Source organism: Sinocyclocheilus grahami, unplaced genomic scaffold, assembly GCF_001515645.1.
Source record: "Sinocyclocheilus grahami isolate Dianchi unplaced genomic scaffold, SAMN03320097.WGS_v1.1 scaffold340.1, whole genome shotgun sequence".
NCBI classification, from domain to species: domain Eukaryota; kingdom Metazoa; phylum Chordata; class Actinopteri; order Cypriniformes; family Cyprinidae; genus Sinocyclocheilus; species Sinocyclocheilus grahami.
In genome coordinates this window covers 592,707-603,229 of record NW_015505519.1, presented here as the reverse complement: position 1 = coordinate 603,229, position 10,523 = coordinate 592,707, and the positions used below count along the sequence as shown (strand labels likewise).

The window sequence follows — 10,523 nt, the reverse complement described above, 5'->3', positions numbered from 1 at the left end:
CAAAATGCATAATAAACATGAGTTTAGTCCTGGTGTCCTCTACAGTGGACATGTATGAAATGATGTCCTGTTTCATAACAGGAAGTCATATTTTGATTTGAAACCCCATAACATTTTCCTGAGATGTTGATTTATGACAAACAATTTGAAAATTAATCAGATTTAAATTATAATTACAAAATATGATCATATTTCCATAAGGATGTACAATTTTATCCCTAAATTATTGTCAGCCATTTTAAAAACCAAGGAGAGGGAGTGGCCATGGTGAAACATCCAATCATTTGGTATCTCTGGAAAGCCCTGAATGTGCTCTGTACAGGACATCCAGACTTAAAACTGTGACATGTGAGGTCTCAGAGAAATTCACTAAAATATAATGTCCACTACAGAGGCAAAAACTCCATAGCTGGGACTCAGGAGGATATACAGAAAATTGAAACCCTGAAAGGACAAATCTAGTGTAACTGTCAAGGTTTTGTCACAGCAGTTTACTAGAAAGAGAGAGACCCAGATGCAGAATGATCAAGGGAGTGAGTTTTATTGACAAGACAAGGATTAACAGGGCTGATGTGAGAGTCCAAACAGTAGGAAACGGCAGTCTGCTGGAGAACAGGAGGACAGCCGAGGTCAGACCTGGACAAAGTTTTGCTGGAGAACAAAGGAGATAGAGCAGCACAAGTCAATGAGAAGACTGGAGATCAGGCAGCAGCTTGAGAAACCAGGGCTTGATACTTTGAGCTGTAGTGAAACCAGTCCAGTCAGATAGCCAGGTCTTGAGAACAGCAGCTAGGGGGGAATCAAGACACAGAACAGGAAAAAACACAAGACATAACACGACACACAAGACAAGACCACAAGAGAGAACAACAAGCAGCAAAATAAGACACTGACTGCAAGACGCTGACCTCCAAACTAGAGGCTTAAGAAAACTAGAGTAAAAATAAAAACAGGAACTAGACTAGAGCAAAATAACAAAAGCAAAGAAAACCTAATAAACTTCAAACGAACTAAATGCAAAGCTAGACTGACAAGGAGAGTAAAATATATCACTACCAATATGACTAGTTGACTGACAAGGAAATCTCTTACACACAAGGAACTAACACAACGAACCAGCAGAGACATGAGGGAAAGGGGCACAATATAAAGGAGCAGAGCACATGAGGACCACAATGAAGTAAAAGAGGACTAGACTAGGACTAAACAAGGGGGCGTGGTAAAGGGAAACAAGGGGGCAGGACGAGAGGAGCACATGGCCTACATAAAGACAGAGCCATGTGCTCAGACACAAAACATACAAAGAAACATTGAACAGAGACAAGACAGACAAAACTGTAAGGACAGGATCAACACTGGATAAACACTGGAGTCCCGTAACAGCCAGGGAACACAAGGGGTGGGACAGGAAGGGTGGGAGTCAGTCCTGCAGGAGAGTTTGAGCCTGCCCAGGGAAATGTTGGCTTTGTGAAATCATGACGGCCAGGCAACACCGAAGGTGAGATGGGAGCTCGATTATTAACACCTCTAGAGATCGGGGGCTGCTTCACAGGTGGAGACTCCCAACTCGGTTTGGTGTCTGGACCAGATGCAGAGACAGTTTCTTGATTACAGAAGTACTTGGGAATAAACTCAGGGGGCATAACTGCACTGGCAGTTAATGAGAATTGCTTTGACAACTCCTGAACCAATGTGACATCATGCACAGTTTCAGAGACTCCATCCGATTTAGAAGATGTATGCAATGCTCGAGCTGATACAGACTTCTTGACTGTGTTTTGACTGGCAGGAATGACCTCAGATGACACGAGACTGGCAGAAATGATCTCTTTGGGTGTCATGGCTAGTGAGCAGCTCAGGGGTAGCCTCCGTGGCTATAGCGGGCAGATCAAGATGCCCAGAAATGGCCTCCGTGACCAGGGCTGAAGCTGATTCTGAGGAAGTAACATGACTGGCAGGTTCTGTTTCTGTGGTTATGACTAGACTGGATGATAGCCCCAAGGCGGTCTCTGTAGCCTTAACAGGCAAACATGGATGCTTTAAAAGGGCCTCCATGGCCAGAACAGGATCAGAAGGCATGACGTTACAGACAAGATCAGTCTCCGTGGGCAAAACATGACTGGAGATCACATTCAAGATGGCCTCCGTGGCCCTAACAGGTGCACTCAGATGCTCAGGAAGGGCCTCCGTGGCCAAAACAGGAATGGTTTCAGAAACCATGACAAGACAACTGGGACTGGCTCGCTGTTCTGGGGTAGCCTTCATGGCCAGGTCAAGAACATTTTCTGTTGAGGCAGCAGTGCTATAGACGTCCATATTAAGAGAAATGTTTAAATTTGAAAATGTTTTTGAATTTTGAACACAGTCCATTTACCGTTTTGGTAACTGAGCTTCCAGCTGCATAAGGCAATGGTGTAGCTTATTAGTTACAGATCTGGGCTAGTAACTGAAAGGTTGTAGGTTCAGACTATGGTGATATTTTACAGTAACACTAAGTAATAAATAAGGGGGGGAGGATTATTCTTCTCTTGAGTATATGGTAAATAAGAAAGACCATTCAATTTTGACAAGACAGCCGTCTTTTTTTGTTTGCAGATTCAGAGAGGACAAACTACGAAGTAAAATTTGTCATTGAAATATACTACTGGGAAATGTGCAGCACATGACAGGGTTATGGAAGCTTATATTTATACTGTTCAGAAGTTTGGGGGTTGTAAGGATGCTTTTGAAAGAAGTCTCATGTTTTTATATACAGATTTTAGAATGCAGAATTTAGCAGACGTTTTATCCAAAGTGACTTACAAATGAGGACAACAGAAGCAATCAAAACCAACAAAAGAGCAATAATATGTAAGTGCTGTGACAAGCCTTGGTTAGCCTAAAGCAGTATAGGTAGCAAGAGTTTTTTTATAAATAGAAATCAGAGATAACAGAATGTGTTACTTATGTTCCTCATTTGTATGTCAGTTTGGACAAAGTTTGATAATGTAATTTCAATGACATTATGATGTAAGCATCTTTTTATTGATAACGCATCTCTATTCAAATTCTTGCAGAGATGTGTCTCTAAATTGTTTAGCGTGATGGCAAATGACCGCGTTGTTGGTTAAAGCAAAAATAAATAAATGTACATACTGTACAGATAAATATCTACACAAATATGCTTACAACATGATTCTTTGTAGTTGCTCAGAAAAGGTGCAAAGCAGATAATTAATTTAACATAAATAAAAGTTTAAAAACTTAGATGGGAGACAAGATTAAAATAGTGAATGAAGTAAAATAAAAAAAAATATTAAAAGCTGTCCTTTAAAACCATAATGATTGATGTAAAGTATTTTGTCTTTCAAATCTTCCTACAGAACAGTTACCTTAATGAAGAAACACTCTTACACTGATTAGTTACGTAAATGATGGTATTGATTTGTGGGTGTATTTATACCGACAGAGGCATGTTTGTACGTTACAGAGCAGCCTCAATGCCGAGAATGGAATGGGCATTTCTCTGCCTTGTGCACTTACTGATTTCCTGAACAATATAAACTACTATGTAAGCATATTTATCTACAGTATAAGTTCAAAATGGCATTATTCTTTGTGCAAGTGTGAGACAGTTTCAAATACTAGGCATGAAAGGACTATTATGTGTTAAATACAAGACAGATATATTTGTATTGTTATATATTTAATATTTTTATACTGTTCAAAAGTTTAGGATCAGTAAGATTTTTAATATATTTGAAAGAAGTCTTTCTCTCACCAAAGCTGCATTTATTTGATCAAAAATAACTGATTTCAGTTTAAATAAAATTTAATTTATTACTGTAATGCAAAGCTTAATTTTTCAGCACCATTTCTCCAGTCTTCAGTGTCAGATGATCCTTCAGAAATCATTCTAATATGCCGATTTCCTGCTCAAGAAACATTTCTGATTATTATCAATACTGAAAACAGCACTGTGTTGCTACTTACACTTCTTTTCAACATTTAAGAGCTGACGGTTGTGTTAGAACTTCAGTTAAGTTAGAAAGCACCTCTATGAAATCATTTTTGTCTGCAGGCCAAGTCTGATGACCACCTCTGCCATTCTGGGTATGGGAGGTTCACCGCTGTGGTCTGCAAAATGCACCTATCTCACAATAAGTGGAAACAGACAAAGCCAGAAAATCAACAAGAAAGGCCAGGATCTCATCAACCAATATTTTGGCATCTTTTTCTTTCTTCATTTTTCAGTCATCAGCGGTATGGGGAAACCTCATGTCATCGCTGATATTTGGCCAGGATACTAGCATAGGTACAGTTGGATTAAATACTTTGTCAGTGTCTTTATTATTTTGATTCATTTATTTTTTTGGTGACTGTAAATACACTGAGCGTTTATTCATTTCTAGAAGTCCCTGAGGAGAACCTGCAGTTCTGTGGTGCCACATCATGCGTTGAAAATTTCACAGTCGCAAACTCAACCCTTCCAGCAAGACACCTAGTGAACAATCATTCATATTTGTGTCCAAAAACTAGTTTAGTGAACTGTTGAATAACTTCATTCATACAGTCCACTAAAATATCTAGCTTTGAATGTCAGATTACTCCTTTTCTATTAAAGTAAACATAAAAATACAGTTATTAGTGGTGTTTAAAATTAGAGATCTGAAAAAACCCTAATTATTTAACTTCAGTACATAAGTCATCCACCAAGAACAGCCTAGCAAGCGCTTAGCAATGGACAAGCACCATTTACATTTCTTTCAGAAAATATACAAATCTAGTTTTCATTCATTTCTATTAAGACTGTCTAACCTAGTGGTTCCTGGTCCCTGCAGGTGTGGGAGTTCTGGCCATCATTTTTGTGGCGGTGTTCCTGGACAACATTGACCGAGATCTGGCCAGAGAATTTCGTAAGACCAAGGGCAACCAATCGTTTTGCAGCACCTTTCTGACTACCTTCAAGCTCTTGAGAGATCCTAGATTGTTGCTTCTCATCCCACTGACCATGTACAGTGGGTTTGAGCAAAGTTTCCTTGCTGGTGAATACACAAAGGTACACCATCACGTCTCCAACATTTTGGGGACTTTTATTATTTATTTATTACTATTTTTAATGAACCATAAAGAAATAGAACAGTGAAGGAAATTCTAGTTGACAAGCAATCATTTTGAACTATTTGCAAATGATATTTTAAAATATGCACACTTGTATGCCTCATACTGTGTGTAGAAACCACAACTCGTTTCTTGTCTCATCAAATTCAGTTAGCAATTACATGAATCATGTAAATGATACCATATTTGAGAAAGAACGTCGAGTAGTTTGCATCACTGTGTATTACTGTCGTTAGTTTAACATTTTAGCATTAAACAGTTGTCAAATATTAAATGTAGGGCTGTCATCGTTAACGCGTTAACGCATGCAGTTAATTTTACAATCCTTAACACGTTCAAATTATTTAACGCAATTAACACAAAATTACTGAAGCACAATTTCTATTCTAACCCTTTAACCCAATTTTGCTTCTCTGCTTGCGATCAGATCATTTTAAGCTGCTAAACTCCGGGAAAGTTTTCAGTCCAATGATCCAGTAAGCGAATGCATTCAAACGATCCGTCCTAAACAGCGCTAATATACAGGAAACCAGGCTGATTACATCAGAGATTGCAGAGAGAACAGAGACTCGCGTTGCGTTTTAAGTGAATTATTCATTCCAGTGTGTTTCACAAGCTCAGTCATATTCTGTGATTGTCTCTGACGAGCGCGAGTCCTTACACATAGGCTACTATAAAATTCTGATTTTTTTTTCTTTCATATGTGCTTATATGTGCTGGATGTAGCAAATGACTTGTTCGGCATTGCTGGGAATGCCCACAAAAACGTCATAACCGTTTATGCCGTGGGGGAAAACAAACCATTCGAATTAATGCGCGGAGACCTTGTTAGGCGCTTGATCTTTACTTTTTGTGATGATTTCGATTGATTTTTGCTTGGTGCAATGCCGAAAAGTTGCTGTGTGGCGCTTTGTCCCTCTAATAAGTTAAAAAACCTGATCTGACGATGTATATGACTGATACACTGCAATGATCTGTTTTATTTTTATTAGTCCCGTCCCCCTGCACCGCAACCCAGTTCTGATGGGGCTTACAGTATCCCTCCTTCGCATCGCAATCAAATAAATCTCACTCCCTGATATTTTGTGATGTCATAATCTATTAAAACATTTATTTCATATTATTATACATAATCCCTTATGAAAATTAGCAATGGTACTACTATAGTAAAAGTTTAGTAGGCTTACCATTTTTTTGGGCGTTTTTATTACCAATTGTAGCCTATAACCACAGTTTTACTACAAATAGGGGAACGCGGGGCACAAAGTAACGCAGGGTAAGTTATAACACACGTGGTTTAAATATTTCCACACATGCTACACTATAAAAAAAATCTGTTTAATTTACGGTAAAATACCGGCAGCTATGGTTGCCAGAACTTTACCGTGAAAAATACGGTAGCATCATTTTAAGTTTTACAGAGCTCTTTAAATTTACAGTGAAAAACTATTTTATAAACTGATACAAAGTTAATATGCAAACCTTTGAGTTAACTTATTTTATTTGCAGAAACCGACTGCACTTAATTTGGCCAATTGGCATTTGTTTATAATCTCATATTTATAATGTTTAAGTAACGCAAGCATATTGGTCTTAAGAACGTCTCGGTTACGTATGTAACCCTCGTTCCCTGAAGGAGGGAATGGAGACGTCACGTCGGAGGACCGACGAAATTGGGATCTCGCTTAGAGGGACCAATCTTACCATTTTTTTGGGCGTTTTTATTACCAATTGTAGCCTATAACCACAGTTTTACTACAAATAGGGGAACGCGGGGCACAAAGTAACGCAGGGTAAGTTATAACACACGTGGTTTAAATATTTCCACACATGCTACACTATAAAAAAAATCTGTTTAATTTACGGTAAAATACCGGCAGCTATGGTTGCCAGAACTTTACCGTGAAAAATACGGTAGCATCATTTTAAGTTTTACAGAGCTCTTTAAATTTACAGTGAAAAACTATTTTATAAACTGATACAAAGTTAATATGCAAACCTTTGAGTTAACTTATTTTATTTGCAGAAACCGACTGCACTTAATTTGGCCAATTGGCATTTGTTTATAATCTCATATTTATAATGTTTAAGTAACGCAAGCATATTGGTCTTAAGAACGTCTCGGTTACGTATGTAACCCTCGTTCCCTGAAGGAGGGAATGGAGACGTCACGTCGGAGGACCGACGAAATTGGGATCTCGCTTAGAGGGACCAATCTACTTCGAGTGTAAACTAAACGAGCCAATGCACAGCGCCCCCTTGCAGGTAACGGAGTCCGGTCCGCAACTCGAGATGGTCATACCCCAGCAATGGGAGCATGAGCCATCCACGAAAGCCACCTCAGCGTGCTTCATGCCCAGGCACGTAGAAATCTCTGGCTCACCCTCCGATGCTGTAATCGACATCCAATCGTCGGGGGGAGCCACGGAAGAAACAGGTGGTACCCCCCGGAAGGGTCCAGCCTGCTCTTTAACTGAAAGGGAACTATTTTGCTTAAATGAAGAAAAACCTACTGATTTATGCAAAGTCATTAAAAGCATCAATTCAACTCAAATCTCTTGCAGATAACAGCAGCACACATTCATGTGTGATTGAAGAGATTCACACTGCATCAGTAACTACACAGTTACTGCCTTTAAATAAAGCAACAAGCAGCATAACATCAGTCTTTCAGGCTCTACTCTCCAGCACAATGGTAACCCACAAAACACAAAAGGAAGTTGACTGTTAGGTTTTACAGTATTTTGCTGTTTTTTTCTTGATTTTATGGTGAAATACCGGCAGCTGTGGTTGCCAGTAATCTACAGTTTTTTACAGTTTGCTTCCGTAAATTAAATTAACAGTATATTTCTGTTAAAAATACATTTCACATACTTTTTCTTCATCTCACACATTTAACCCCTTTAATCTCACAGCAAAATCCTTTTTTTTCCAAAATCCCAAGTTTTAAAGAGCACTTCTATGTGTCCACACTACAGAGTGTTGAAGTGACACTGAAGCGGTGATGAAGTTAATGAGATAATTAAATGAGGATTGAGCATTAGTGATGAACACCTGTTAACAAGCAGAATCACTGAAGGAAAGACAAACAAGAGCAGAGAAACACAACTTGCAGCCAAAGCCAAAGATGAAATCTACTGAAAATAAAACATTAAATTGATCAAGATCTCAGCAGAGGAGGATTAAACAGCTCCACAAACAGCATCACCAGCTTCACTTATTACTAACCAGTGTGACTTTATTTCTGTCATGTGTGTACAAAAGCCCTTATTGAGATTTTAGGTGTTGTACTTTCATTTGAAGTCACCATAATGGCGACTGATTCACTGATCTCGCCTAATGTTTAATCTCTAATTAAGTATGTAATATATAACTAATACTCTTGAGTTGCACGACTGATACTACCGCAATCATTGTGAAACATTCCTAAGCACAATATGCACAAATAAAAGCTTTGAACTATGGCATAACTTAAACACACACAAGCATCAACAGTCAGCCTATGAATCTCAAGATTGGTGACAATCAAAAAAAAAATGTCATGCTGCAATGCATGCTGGGAGTTTTGTACTGGCACCCAGCATGCATTATTCATTTTTTTATTATTAATAATAGTCACCATTGTTGAGATTCATGTGCTGATTCTTGATGTATGTGTGTGTCTAAACAGGGCTGTATAGCTTTAAAGGTTTTGTGCATAAAATGCTTTTAAATTTCTTCACAATAGTTTGTCAACATATCTTGTGGAGTCATAGTAGTACCATAAACAAAAAAAAATATTCGACCTATATAACTAGACACTAACTGAGATCAGTGAATCAGATCATGATTTCATCATCATTAATAGTTATCAAAACCACTTCATTATAATTTCTCTCGGCTCTTTGTCACAACAAATGTGCTAGTTTACACACACAGAAACAACAGCACAGAAAAACTAACATTAAAGAGTCAAGGGTCAAGAGCCCAACTAAAGCAACCACTGATCGCCAAAATGGTGAGGCCAAACAAAACATTTTCAATACAATATAAACCTCTGTTAAGTCTCAAAGAATTTTTGTAGATATATGACAGAAATAAAGTCAAACTGGTTAGTAATGAGTGAAGCTGGTAATGCTGTTTGTGGAGTTGTGTAATCCTCCTCTGCTGTTTTATTTTGGTTAATTTCATCTAAGGCTGTGACTGGAAGTCAGTTGTAGTTTTGTTTCTTGTTTTTTCCTTCAGTGATTCTGCTTGTTAACAGCAGCTGTTGATCAGTGTCTGAATTCCCTTATTTGTTTTCAATCACTCGGTCTAGTGGACTGTATAGTGAACTAATGTAGGGACTAGCGAATGAGGGTGTAGGGTGTGATTTCAGACACAGTCTTTGTGTGTCGAATCTGAGGCTACTTTCTCGAAAACAAAGGTTAGATCTATTAGTTATTCACTGTATATTGTAAGGAATGTGATTCTGCTTGTTAACAGCAGCTGTTCAGTGTCAGTGTCTGAATTCCCTTATTTGTTTTCAATCACTCGGTCTAGTGGACTATATAGTGAACTAATGTAGGGACTAGCGAATGAGGGTGTAGGGTGTGATTTCAGACACAGTCTATGAGTGTTGACTCTGAGGCTACTTTCTCGAAAACAAAGGTTAGATCTATTACAGTTATTCACTGTATATTGTAAGGAAACTTACTGTAAATCATTTAACAGGTTTTTACTGTGGCATTTCTAGTCTTTTACCGTTAAAATCACAATCATTTTTTACAGTGTAGCATAACCAAATTTACAGCATTTGCTAGTTACTATATCAACATTATATAGAGAAAAAAAGTGCGCCAAAATTCAAAAGTCTTTTGAAGATATCGCTGAACATTTATTTTACCATAGTAAAATTATATTTCTGACTTAAGTCAATTTTTCATCTCAGTTTTTATTGCTCATTTAAAATGAGACAAATCTGCTATTATTTTAATATCCAATCTGTTATTTATCAGTTTAAATGATTTTTTTAATGCTTCGCTAACTATCAGAAGACAGTAACCAGTTTTAAATTTCAGTTGCGCAGATGGGGTATGTTGTAACACTGCGTTACAATGTGCTATTCTATGACATTAGCGATGTAATTCACACTATTTACTTTAATACATTTTAATGATAAACGACGAAAAGCAGGTGAATAAAGACTGACAGTCAATGTTTAATGTTAAGAAATTATTATTTCAAGACATGTAAAGCACGGTTGCAATGTGTTCATTGTCAAACTCCAAAATCAGATTATCTTTATTATTTTATTTGAAAAAATTAATTTATTGACAAAATATTTTAGTTTGTCTTGTATATTTTTTTCATTGGATCAGATAACATTTTAAGCTGTTATATATGGCCATGTTACAATGTACCCCACCTACGGGGCATGTTGTCACATTTCACTTCCAATTTTT

The 10,523-nt window shown here is 37.7% G+C and overlaps 1 pseudogene; it reads left to right on the top strand.

The window, feature by feature from the left end:
* The first annotated feature begins 3,004 nt into the window (after positions 1 to 3,004).
* The window catches only part of LOC107603069 (protein unc-93 homolog A-like), a 10,942-nt pseudogene continuing 3,423 nt past the window's right edge, over positions 3,005 to 10,523 (top strand).